The sequence below is a fragment of the Chiloscyllium punctatum genome, chromosome 34 (genome assembly GCF_047496795.1).
Source record: "Chiloscyllium punctatum isolate Juve2018m chromosome 34, sChiPun1.3, whole genome shotgun sequence".
NCBI classification, from domain to species: domain Eukaryota; kingdom Metazoa; phylum Chordata; class Chondrichthyes; order Orectolobiformes; family Hemiscylliidae; genus Chiloscyllium; species Chiloscyllium punctatum.
Genome location: NC_092772.1, coordinates 60,401,061 through 60,415,000, shown reverse-complemented (window position 1 = coordinate 60,415,000; position 13,940 = coordinate 60,401,061). Strand labels below are relative to the sequence as shown.

At 46.5% G+C, this 13,940-nt stretch overlaps 1 long non-coding RNA gene across 1 annotated transcript; it reads right to left on the bottom strand.

Annotated features, from left to right (window-relative positions):
* Positions 1–6,538: 6,538 nt before the first annotated feature.
* On the bottom strand, positions 6,539–8,561 carry LOC140459029 (uncharacterized). The gene is made up of 2 exons (XR_011953826.1): positions 8,385–8,561; positions 6,539–7,275 (listed from the first exon to the last, which is right to left on the bottom strand). It is a non-coding gene; the product is annotated as an uncharacterized lncRNA (long non-coding RNA).
* Positions 8,562–13,940: the final 5,379 nt, after the last annotated feature.

Here is a 13,940-nt window from a genome sequence, read left to right as displayed (position 1 = left end):
TACCTGCCCGAAGCATACTGACATACACCTCCAGCAGGTCCTGGCCGATCAAGTCCCAAAGAGCGGAATAAACCTCGACCGGTAAGCCGTCGCTTCCAGGAGTTTTATTCTTTTCGAAGGACTCGAGGGCCTTGGTCAGTTCATCCAGAGATAGCGGCTGGTCCAGCCTCTCTCGTGTTCCGTCATCTAGGACCTCCGTGATAGAGGACAGGAACGACTGGGAGGCCGCGCTGTCGGTCGGCTTCGAGTCATACAGGCTGGCGTAGAAGGATTTGCTGATCCTCATGACGTCAGCCTGAGATGACGTTACCGAGCCATCTTCTTTCTTCAGGCTGCTGAGCACGGAGCTCTCTTTGTTCACCTTCTGGAAGAAGAAACTTGAGCACGTCTCGTCCTGCTCCACCGAGCGGACCCTGGACCGGAAGATTATCCTGGAGGCCTCCGAGGCAAAGAGCGAGGCTTGCTGGCCCTTCACCTCCTTGTAGTCTGCACTTCCAAAAGGCCTGTTTCCTGGGCCTCCTTCACCGCCGCTCCCTCACCACCAGACGACTGGAGGAAGAACGCCTCATCTTCCGCCTCGGAACACTTCAACCCCAGGGCATCAATGTGGACTTCAACAGTTTCCTCATTTCCCCTTCCCCCACCTCATCCTAGTTTCAAACTTCCAGCTCAGTTACTAACTCCTTGACTTGTCCGACCTGCCTATCTTCTTTTCCACCTATCCACTCCACCCTCTCCTCCTTGACCTATCACCTTCATCCCCTCCCCCACTCACCCATTGTACTCTATGCTACTCTCTCCCCACGCCCACCCTCCTCTAGCTTATCTCTCCATGCTTCAGGCTCACTGCCTTTATTCCTGATGAAGGGCTTTTGCCCGAAACGTTGATTTCGCTGCTCGTTGGATGCTGCCTGAACTGCTGTGCTCTTCCAGCACCACTAATCCAGTATTTGATTTTCAGCATCTGCAGTCATTGTTTTTACCTACCTAATTTAATTTAATCTAAGCGTGCAGTCGAGTGGTGTATGATCCTCAATCTTCGTCACAGTCACCCTGACTGTGTTTCGACCCCCCACCCCCCCCTGCCCGGGACTATGGGCAGCTGTTGAGGCCATAGCTCTGAGGTTGGCTGGTCCTTGAATTGGTGTTAGGCCGAAGCCAGCATGAAGATCCACCAAGAGCAGGTCAGTGCAACCAAACGATCCTCCAACGTCCAATCACGATTCAGCGATGATCTCTTCACTCGCTCTGATGACTCGCAACTCGACCCCCATCCTGATAAGAACAGACATTTAATCATAGCCAAAAGGCCGAGAAGCGGAGTGTTGCTGAACCAAGAGACCTTGGCATGCAGCTTTATAGCTCCTGGATAGTGGAGTCACAAGCAGATAGGATAGTGAAGAAGGCATTTGACATGCTGACCATTATTGGTCAGAGGATAGGAGTATTGAATAAAGGAGTTGGGAGGTCACATTGCAGCTGTACAGGACATTGGTTCGGTCACTTTTGGAATATTGTGTGCAATTCTGGATGATGTCGCAGTCAGAAATGTGAAGGACAGGCATTCCCCAAGCAGAGACGCAGAGTTCAACTCAGTTCAAACTGTCTCCATCAAACGTATCCCACACCCAGACACAAACAACCTCTCGACTGTGCTACAACAGGGTCGGTATATCACTGGCTCTGTATTCTCAACAGGAACTGTACTCTTCCACAAATTCAGCACTGAGTTCTTTGTTTGATTCTCTCTGTTCTACTGTCATTCTCTGATGGATTCCTGGATTTGAATGTCCTCATGAACAGACGATCTAACAGCCATGTCCTGCTCCTAAACACAGTGTCTGATTTCATTGCGGTGTGTGATACAGGAGTCCCTTGGTGTCGGTCTCTCTCGGGTACAATCTCACTATCGCTCTCTTGCACACAATCTCTCTCTCTCTATTTCTCCCTCTTTCTCTCTCTTTCTCCCTCTCCCATAAATGATCTTGCTTTCGTCCTTGTGTCTAAACGAACCAAGGGACATGAGGGTGAGAATGGGATTAGAGAATTGCGCTCGATGATCACACTCACTCTCTCACACTCTCTCACAGTCTCTCCTGCACGTACTCTCACACATGCTAGTGACTCTGTGTGTGTGTCTGTGTGTGTGTGTGTGACCGTGTGTGTGTGTGTGTGCGTGAGTGACCTTGTGTCTGTGTGTGTGTTAGTGTCAGTGTCACTAGGGCCCTGTATTATTGGTTAATTAAAACTTTTCATCTGGTACTTATTATGACATGAAAAATGACTTTCTGGATCCCTATTTGGAGAACACCTTATGATTTGCCAGTTAATCCCAAGGGATGGGAGATGAGAAGTGAGGAAGCCTTCCTGGGATTGTACAGGGATCATGGACACCATGAACCAACTCAAAAAAACTAACAGGTGGATGTGGCAGTTTGCAGATCCTCTGGGATAGGATAGAGTAACAGAGACAAACACACTGACCAAGGGATAGGGTTTGTGAGAAGGATATTTCGATGCAGAGATGGTAAGTGAGTCAGTAAAACATTGTCTGATTCTGAAATCTAATCAAGAAGTTTGGAGGTGGTTTATATAAAGAATAACAGGTACCTGGGAGTGAGTTACAGACTGGAATTTAATGAAGGGGTTCGAGGTGGTTTATATCGGGTATAACAGGTACCTGGGAGTGAGCTACAGACTGGAATTTTGCATGGACAATCTGCCCTGATGTGCACATCTTTGGACTGTGGGAGGAAAGTGGAGCCTTTTCTGCAAACACCTGCAGTTTGTCTCTATTTGATGTTTAAACTTCCTGCACAATTCCCATGTGTCAGGAGGTCTCTGCTGGTGAATGCACCAGTTACAGACTGGAATCTATTCGAGGAGTTTGGGGTAGTTTATATATTGTACAACAGGTACCTGGGAGTGAGTTACAGACTGCAATCTAATCAAGGGGTTTGAGGTGGTTTACATATGGAATAACAAGTGCCTGGGAGTGGGTTTCACACTGGAATCTAATCGAGGAGTTTGGGGTGGGCTATATCTGGTATAACAGGTACCTCGGAGTGAGTTACCGACTGGAATCTAATCGAGGAGTTTGGGGTGGGTTATATCTGGTATAACAGGTACCTGGGAGTGAGTTACCGACTGGAATCTAATCGAGGAGTTTGGGGTGGGCTATATCTGGTATAACAGGTACCTGGGAGTGAGTTACCGACTGGAATCTAATCGAGGAGTTTGGGGTGGGCTATATCTGGTATAACAGGTACCTGGGAGTGAGTTACCGACTGGAATCTAATCGAGGAGTTTGGGGTGGGTTATATCTGATATAACAGGTACCTGGGAGTGAGTTACCGACTGGAATCAAATCGAGGAGTTTGGGATGGGTTATATCTGGTATAACAGGTACCTGGGAGTGAGTTACCGACTGGAATCTAATCGAGGAGTTTGGGGTGGGTTATATCTGGTATAACAGGTACCTGGGAGTGGGTTACCGACTGGAATCTAATCGAGGAGTTTGGGATGGGTTATATCTGGTATAACAGGTAACTGGGAGTGAGTTACCGACTGGAATCTAATCGAGGAGTTTGGGATGGGTTATATCTGGTATAACAGGTACCTGCGAGTGAGTTACCGACTGGAATCTAATCAATGGGATTGAAGTGGTAGACAATCTGTGACTGCGTGGAGTTTGCATATTCTCCCCGTGTCTGTGTGGGTTTCCTCCAGGTGCTCTGGTTTCATCCCACAATCCAAAGATGTGCAGATTAGGGTGGATTGGCCATGGTAAATTGGCCCACACTGTCTAGGATGTGCAGGTTAGGGTGGATTAGCCATGGTAAATTGCCTCACACTGTCCAGGATGTACAGATTAGGGTGGATTGGCCATGGTAAATGGCCTCACACTGTCCAGGATGTGCAGATTAGGGTGGATTGGCCATGGTAAATCGCCCCACACTGTCCAGGATGTGCAGATTAGGGTGGATTGGCCATGGTAAATTGCCCCACACTGTCCAGGATGTACAGATTAGTGTGGATTGGCCATGGTAAATTGCCTCACACTGTCCAGGATGTGCAGATTAGGGTGGATTGGCCATGGTAAATTGCCCCACACTGTCCAGGATGTGCAGATTAGGGTGGATTGGCCATGGTAAATTGCCCCACACTGTCCAGGATGTGCAGGTTAGGGTGGATTAGCCATGGTAAATTGTCCCACACTGTCCAGGATGTGCAGGTTAGGGTGGATTAGCCATGGTAAATTGCTCCACACTGTCCAGGATGTGCAGATTAGGGTGGATTGACCATGGTAAATTGCCCCACACTGTCCAGGATGTGCAGATTAGGGTGGATTAGCCATGGTAAATTGTCCCACACTGTCCAGGATGTGCAGGTTAGGGTGGATTGACCATGGTAAATTGCCCCACACTGTCCAGGATGTGCAGATTAGGGTGGATTAGCCATGGTAAATTGTCCCACACTGTCCAGGATGTGCAGATTAGGGTGGATTAGCCATGGTAAATTGTCCCACACTGTCCAGGATGTGCAGGTTAGGTAGATTGGCCATGGTAAATTGCTCCACACTGTCCAGGATGTGCAGGTTAGGTAGATTGGCCATGGTAAATTGTCCCACACTGTCCAGGATGTACAGATTAGGGTGGATTAGCCATGGTAAATTGTCCCACACTGTCCAGGATGTGCAGGGTAGGTAGATTGGCCATGGTAAATTGCCTCACACTGTCCAGGATGTACAGGTTAGGGTGGATTGGCCATGGTAAATTGTCCCACACTGTCCAGGATGTACAGATTAGGGTGGATTGGCCATGGTAAATTGCCTCACACTGTCCAGGATGTGCAGATTATGGTGGATTAGCCATGGTAAATTGCTCCACAGTGTTCAGGATGTTCAGATTAGGGTGGATTGGCCATGGTAAATTGTCCCACACTGTCCAGGATGTACAGATTAGGGTGGATTAGCCATGGTAAATTGTCCCACACTGTCCAGGATGTGCAGATTAGGGTGGATTAGCCATGGTAAATTGCCCCATACTGTCCAGGATGTGCAGATTAGGGTGGATTAGCCATGGTAAATTGTCCCACACTGTCCAGGATGTGCAGATTAGGGTGGATTAGCCATGGTAAATTGTCCCACACTGTCCAGGATGTGCAGGTTAGGGTGGATTAGCCATGGTAAATTGCCCCACACTGTCCAGGATGTGCAGATTAGGGTGGATTAGCCATGGTAAATTGCTCCACACTGTCCAGGATGTGCAGATTAGGGTGGATTAGCCATGGTAAATTGCCCCATCCTCTCCAGGGATGTGCAGATTCGGATGGATTAGCCATGACAGATGTTGGGGATAGGATTGGAAGGTGGGGTTCTCTTGGGAGGGTCGGCACAGATCTGATGGGCCAAACGTCCTCGATCGACATTGTAGGGTTTCAATGAACAAATCTGTAAGGGGGTAGGGCAGGAGGCTGATAGCTGAGTGAGTTGGTCTGTGTGGAGGCTGTTGGGGGTGAGGTGGGGGGATGGTCAAGGGCCAGTTGGGTGGCTGAGTTGAGAGGTAGGTGAGAGGATGGATGGATGGAGTGACAGGTAGGTGAGGTGCTCAGTGGACAGTCAGGCTGGGAGGCTTAATTCTGACTGGAGCTGGTCAGGTCCAGTCAGTTAGGTTGTGGGGCTAGTCACCTCTCACAGGGGAGGTGGTTGTGTCATACAATCATGGTTAGATTTGTAGGGGTGCAGTCTGGGCTTCTACAGGTACCAGGGAGGTTGGGCTGCAGTGTCAGGTGACGAGTGGAGGGTGTTGGGAATGGGGGCTGGAATGACTGTATTGCCAAGGAGAATATTGGGGCTGGAGTGTTCAGTGTGAGTGATCAGAGTGTCAGCCATGAAACAATAGTCAGACAAGCTTAATTTAATTCCCTTGTTATAACTATCCAGCTGAACACTCTGTTACTTTTCAATGTCTCTGACTATCCTTCAGAGCCTTTTCTGCAAACACCTGCAGTTTGTGTCTGTTTGATGTTTAAACTTCCTGCACAATTCCCATGTGTCAGGAGGTCTGCGCTGGTGAATGCACCCTTCTTTGGCGATATCGCAACAACATCTCTCACCATGACTCAGATACCTGACTATCCAGAGACCCGGAAATTCAGGCCAGTGCAATTCTGAGTGAATCCAGCTCCTCTTTTACTGATAAAGCAGTGTGGTTGCTGGATTGCCGTGCAGACTGATGTCAACAACACTGTTTCAATCCCTGTCACGACTGTGCCAGTTTAGGCAGGTCTGACTCCCAGTCTTGACCCAGACACTGATGTGGAGTGGGGCTAATTATTTCTGATTGTTTTCCCTCGCTCAGATAGAGAGACAGCTATGGTCCCTTGAAGGGGCTACACCTCCTTCCTTGTTAACCAACAAACCCCCCCCGTATCATTTGACAATATGAGTGCAAACAAAAACGAAAAGAACAAATTAAGTAATGATGGTAAACCATTTGAGGTAAGGTCAAAACTTCATCAAAGTATGAACAACTGATTGATATTTGTGATTATTGATGCTTTATTAAGAGAATGGAAGAACAAGTTGAAGCAAGAAAAGCAACGTCCAGACTGACATTAACAGAACGACATTTGCTGTGGAGATTTTGAATTAAACTCTTCAGATACAACAGGGACAGGTGGGACTTGAACTGAGCTGCTTTCCCTGAGTCTATCCATTTCAGTAATCTGTGGACATTTCACCGCACAGCTAAGGCACTCGTGCCCACTCCCTGGTATGTCAATGTGAACAGGGTTCACCTGCCCACTATCACAGTGATGTCACACAGCCCCTGAAGGTCTGCCGATCTCATTATGGCTTTAAGTTGCTACAAGCCGGTTGATAGGCATGACAATGTTACTGAAGGTTCTGCCATCCAGATCAATACACAGTCGAAGCCAGAATACACCTCATCACCCTTATAGATTGCATTAATACATGTCAATTATAATTGTTACATTAAGACAGTTGCACAGCCAATTAAAAGAGTTAGAAACCAATATAGCTTTGCATTGCTCCTTTCAAGAGCCGAGCTGTCCCAACCCAGCAATGGTTACTGGCTGGAACAGACTCAACTCCAACCCTGTCACCTCTTCAATCTGACGTATCGGCGATCTCGGGTGTATCATTGGAAGGTACTGCTGCGCTGTCTGCTGAACTATTCGGTACAGCTTGAAGACTTGAAGATGCCACATTGGATTCCATTGAATTCATCACGCTGCGAGCATTTGCAGCTGGTGTGTTCGTTGACGTCATTGTAGTTGAGACATCACATAAGCACAGAAAAGGGGAGGAACAAAGAAAACACTTTGGTTAAAAAAAACTCTTTGCAATGCCAGAGACAAGCTTCCTTGACAGTAGAACTCCATTATCATTTGATGCAGTGGATGTTTTAAGTGACATGTAATTAAATTCTTCGGCACAATATACAGACTAGTTCCAAAGCCTGGACGTGTTCTGCAGTGAAAGTCAAATGAGGATCTGGTACTGGGTTCAGTTCTCTCACATTGTTCCTTGGTCTTTGTTCTCAAAACATTCACACATTTCTCAGCAAGGGGTTGACTTTGAGGTTTGCACCGAATCATTCTACATTGCTGATTGAGGAATTAATGATTACTGTGCTTTCTTGATCCTGGTGTAGGATTAGACTCTGAGATCGTAATAGGGCAGGAGACTAAGACTATTAAAACTAGGCTTTGGAACATCTGACCCCAGATCTCTTGAGAACTCGGGAGTTACCCTTTTCTTTTCATTCTCCTTCTGTGGAGCTCCTTGGGAACTTTTGATCTGAGGGAAAGACATTTGGGGTGGCACAGTGGCTCAGTGGTTAACACTGCAGCCTCACAGCAACAGAGACCTGGCTGTGATTCCAGACTGCAGTGATTGTCTGTGGGGAGTTTGCATGTTCTCTCCATGTCTGCGTTAACACCTCAGGTGCTCCAGTTTCCTCCAACATACCAAAGATATGAAGACTGGGTGGATTGACCATGCTAAATTGGCCATAGTGTCCAGGGATGTGCAAACTAGGTGGATTAGCCATTGGAAATGCAGGGTTACAGGGATACTGGAGCAGGACTGGGTCTAGGTGGGATGATCTTCGGAGAGTCAGTGTGGGACTCAATGGGCCGAATGTCATCTTTCTGCACTGTAAGGGTCCAACAATATATCAGTGTGTAACCATTGATTGGTTAGCAAACTGATTCCAGGACGGGAATGGGTATTGGTGTCCCCGTCTGAGCGTAAATAACGACTTGTTGGACACTTCAGTGTCTTTGGGGGTAATTGAGGATTGAGTTCAACATCAGAGAAATCCCAAAAATAAATGAAAACAGAACAGACTTACCGTGAGCAATGCACAAACAGATAATGGTGAAAGCAAGAACCAACTTCATTGTCAAACTTTGATGGGGTCTGTCAGAGACACAGGTCAGTCACTTCTGTCTGTTATTGAGCTGCTGTTGTCTTCCTGATCACAGCTCTCCACTCCTCACTGCAGATACTCACTTGGTGTCTGCTTTATATTGAGACAGGACCGTGACTTGTGATATTACACATACCTCAACTGACCTAATTATTCCTGTCAAGTTACTTGTGAAGTAAATCACACGATTAGTCAATCTTCTGGAAAATTCCTCTGTGGTCACAGCCAATGGAATTTGGACAGGACAGGATGCCATTGTATTGGAGGCATTTTCGAGAACATTCTCCAGATAATTCCAGAGATGAAATGTTTGTCTTCTGAGGCGATATTGAGCAGTTAAGGCCCAGGTTCACTCGAGTTGGAAAGGACCTGAAGTAATCGAATTGAGGTACATAAGATGCAAAAGGAGACTGATAAAGTCAACGTGGAGCAGATATTTTCCCTTGTGAGTCGATCTCGTTTACCAGTTTAAGGGAAAGTGGCAGCAAATGTAAAACAGAGATCAGGAGGATTTACTTCTGTCAAACGGGTTGTGATTCTGTGGCGTTCAATACCCCAGAGTGCAATGAATGCTGGGACACTGAATAAATTTAAGGAGGAGATCGACACATTTTTAATTCGTAACAGGTTAAAGGGCTTTGGAGATCAGGTAGGAAAGTGGTGTTGAAGTTGAGATGAGAACAGCCGCGATCGTATTGTATGGTGGAACAGGCTTGAGGGGCTGAATGGACTGCTCCTACTCCTATATCTTCCAACACTGGGTGCATTCCCCTGGTCACTGTATTGACCAATCAGAATCAACTGGCCTGATTCAAATTTAAACAAAAGCTTTGCAGGTAACTGCTCTCTGGTGAATCCTCCAGCACATTGCCATGACCAATCAGTGTATTTATCACAAGCGCCCTGTCTACATCTAGCCTAAATTGGTGTTCTCTTTGAGACTTGGCTTTCTTGTGATTCTGTCCTGATAAGTACGAGACCAATATCTTTGAAAGCACATTTCTTTCCTCAGTAATGTATAGCTGAACGATTGATCGGATTTTGCTGCCTCGATACGGGGACGCACATTCACAAACACTGACTCAGATACCAGTTTGTCAATCATACCTTGCTCAATGCCCCTGCTCATGGTCAAATACCAATTTCCAGATTCCGTTAGTTAGATTCACAGTTGGTGAGCAATAATTGTGGAATTTTCAGATTCATTTTGAAGTAATAGTATCAATAAGTATTGAGCCCTTGATTCTGTCAACACAGTTTTGGTCCCCGCACTGACTGAAGGATGTGAATGCGTTAGACGTAGCTCAGTGAAGGCTTATTCGACTCATACCTAGAATGAGTGGTTCACCTTATGAGGATAGGCAAGGTAGGCTGGGTCTGTATCCTCTGGAGTTTAGAGCCATAGAGTTGCAGACTCTTTGGTCCAACTCATCCTTGCTGAACAGATATCCCATGGTCCTGTAGTCCCATTTTCCAGCATTTGCCCCATCTCCCTCACAATTCTTCATATTCATGGACCCATCCAGATGCCACTTAAATGTTGAAATGTTACCCACCTACAACACTTCCTCTGGCTGCTCGTTCCATACCTGCACCACCTTCACCATGAAACACTTACCCATGAAGTCCCTTTTATATTTTTCCTCTCTCACTTTAAACCTATTCCCTCTGGTTTGGACCCCCCTGCCTTGGTATAAAGGTCTTGGCCACTCAGCCAATGAATGCCTCTCATAACCCCATGAACCTCTATGAGGTCAACCCCCTGCCTCCAACGCTCCAAGAGAAAAAGCCACAACCAATTCAGCCTCTCCCAATGGTCAGAAGTGAATCATTTGAAACAGGAATCTTGATCAGATGGGCCGAAGAGCTGAGAGGTGCCAGATGGAGTTTAATTTAGATCAATGTGATGTGCTGCATTTTGGGAAAGCAAATTTTAACAGGACTTATACACTTCATGCTAAGTTCTTGGGGAGTGTTGCTGAACAAAGAGACCTTGGAGTGCAGGTTCATAGCTCCTTGAAAATGGAGTTGCAGGTAGATAGGATAGTGAAGAAGGCATTTGGTATGCTTTCCTTTATTGGTCAGAGTACTGAGTCCAGAAGTTGGGATGTCATGTTGCCGCTGTACAGGACATTGGTTTGGCAACTTTTGGAATATTGTGTGCAATTCTGGTCTCCTTCCTATCTGAAGGATATTGTGACACTTGAAAGGGTTCAGAAAAGATTTATAAGGATGTTGCCAGGGTTGGAGGTCTTGAGCTACAGGGAGAAGTTGAATAGTCTGGTGCTGTTTTCCCTGCAGTGTCAGAGGCTGAGGGGTGATCTTGTAGAGGTTTGTAAAATCATGAGGGGCATGGATAGGATAAACAGACAAAGTCTCTTCCCTGGGGTTGGGGAGTCCAGAACTAGAGGGCAACGGATCAGAGTGAAGGGGAAAGATATAAAAGAGACCTGAGGGGCAACGTTTTCACGCAGAGGGTGGTATGTGTATGGAATGAGCTGCCAGAAGAAATGGTGGAGTCCAGTGCGATTGCAACATTTAAAAGGCATCTGGATGGGTTTATGAATAGGAAGGGTTTGGAGGGATATGGGCCGGGTGCTGGCAGGTAGGACGAGGTTGGGTTGGGATATCTGGTCGGCATGGACAAGTCAGACCGAAAGGTCTGTACATCTGTTTGAACGTATGACTCAATATAACGTCCTGAGGAGACCTGACAGGGTGAGTGTAGAAAGGATGTTTCCTCTTGTGGGAGAAACTAGATCTCGGGGGTCACGGTTTGAAAATAAGTGAGCTCCTGTTTGAAACAGCGGTGGGAAAACATTTTTTCTCTCAGAGAGTGAGTGTCTTTGAAATTCCCTTCCTTAACAAGCAGTGGATGCAGAATCTTCAAATATTTTTAAGGCTAAAGTAGATCGTTTCTTAATGACCAAGAGTGGGTGGGATTATTGGGGAAGGTACAGGAATGTAGAGTTGATGTTAAAATCAGATCCGCTGTGATCTTTGTGGAAGGCAGAACAAACGTGAAGGGCCATGTGGCCAACATTTGTTCCTTCCTTGGATGTTCTTCCTGATGTGCGATTCTCTGTCAGGAATGTGTTGATCTGCAAATCAGCTCTTGAATATCTCAGAGCCTGAATGGTAAATTCTCTATTAATTATTTGACACAAACATCCCACTCGGAATTTTTCATTGGCAATACCAGTGTTTATCACCCATTCCTAATTTGATGAAGGGCTGTTAAAAATCAACCACATTGATGTGGGACTGTAAATGTGAGGTGTTGCACTTTGGTCAGGCCAATCAGTGCAGGACCTACGCACTTAATGATAGGGGAGAAAGTGAGGACTGCAGATGTGGAGATCAGAGCTGAAAATGTGTTGCTGGAAAAGCGCAGCAGGTCAGGCAGCATCCAAGGAACAAGAGAATCGAACAGGATTCCTGAAGAAGGGCTGATGCCCGAAACGTCGATTCTCCTGTTCCTTGGATGCTGCCTGACCTGCTGCACTTAATGATAGGGCCCTGCCGGTGTTGCTGAAAGAGAGACCTCGGGGTACAAGTTCATAGTTCATTGAAGGTGGAGTTGCAGGTAGACAGAGTGGTGAAGAAGGCGTTAGGTACGCTTGTCTTGAAAGGTCAGTGCATTGAGTATAGGAGTTGTGATGTCATACTCTGACAGTACAGGACATTGCTTTGGCCATTTTTGTAATACTGCACATTAATCTAATGTCCCTGCTTTCAGAGAGATGTCACTACACTTGAAATGATGCAGAAAATACTCACAAGGATGTTGCCAGGGTTGGAGGCTTTGAGCTACAGGGAGAGGCTAAATGGGCTGGGGCTGCTTTCTTTGGAGCATCGGAGGCTGAGGGGTGACGTTAAAGTTTATAAAATCATGTGGGTCGTGAACAGGGTGAAGAGCCAAGATCTTTTTCCCAGGTTAGGGGAGTCCAAAACTAGATGGCAAAGCTTTAAGGTGAGAGGGGAAAGATTTGAAAGGGACTCAAGGGGCAGCTTTATCATGTGTGTAGAATGAGCTGCCAGAGGGGGTGTTGGAGGCTGGTGCAATTGCAGCATTTAAAAGGGTGGGTCGCTGAATAGGAAGGGTTTAGAGAGGTATGGTCCAAATGCTGGGAAATGGGAATACATTAAATTAGGACATCTAGTTGGGATGGAAGAGTTGCAGCAAAGGATCTGTTTCCGTGCTGTACAATTCCATGACTGTATGAATGGTGGTATGGTTCCAAGTCAGTGTGTTGAGTGTCTTTCGGTTGAGCTTATAGCTTATTGTATGTGAATTCTTTTGCTTCCCCTGACTGTCTCGGTTATGGGTTGGAAGGTTTTTCCTCAGGACTCTTGCTTTGGTACTGCATTGCATCTTGTCCCTGTGCTGTTGCAGGCATGTTAGATGGGTCCATGACCATTGCAATATCCTGTGCCTTCCGTCATTCCTTGGTGTCACATGGACTGAATTGAATTGGCTAATGGCTGATGTTCATGATGCTGGGAATCTCATGGGGGAGACCGAAATGGATCACCCACTTGGCACTTCTGGCTGAAGGTGTTGCAGATGCTTCAGCCTCATCTTTTGGACCTGATGGGTTGGGATCCTCCAGTCAGTGAGGTTGGAGGTTAATGATGTCGTCCAATTAATGATTTAATTGCCCACCATCAGTCACAATGGAATGTGGAACGACTGTGTAGGATTACTTATCCCTGCCTATTGCAAGTTGATCTCCTACCATTGAGCAACCCTGTGTTGTGACATGAGTAAATTAACTCCTTGTTTGGGAATGTTTGGTGTTGTTCCATTGTAGCCCTCCTACACTGCTCATTTGACCAGATTTGATAACCCCAACACGGTCAGTTCTTCTATCACGCGATGGTTGCATTAGGCATCCTGCCAAGGAATGGTGATTCGGAATTGATAAGAGTTTGATACATCATCACTATACATGTGTAATGTTTGTATTAATATCGAATTCTCTCCACAGTTTCAAGATCAGATCATCAAAACTTGAAAAAACACAGTAAGCATTGCAGAAACTCAGCAGGTCTGGCAGCATCTGTGGAGAGAGAAACACCATTAACACTGAATCTAATGTGACTCATCTTCACAACATCAAACACTGACCAATTTGACAAACCTTTGAAGTTTAGAAGGGATTTGGTGCTCCACAGTGTCACTACCATCTGAAGGGAGCTGTGGCGTGGGGAAGGGCTTCACCAAGAATCCCGTGGGATCTGTCTTGACAACATCTCCTACCTGAGGCATTGTGGGAATTGTTTCTTCATGTGATTTATCTGTTACATGTGTTTGCCTTGGGTGTCTTAAAATGCATAAAAGTGGGTAAACCCCCACGACCTGATCAGGTGGGCTCGAGAACTCTGTGGGAAGGCAAGGAATTGAACCCAGGTCCCTGGTGCTGTGAACCATCAATGCCAACCACTGAGCCACCGTGCCACCATTTGGATGTCGTT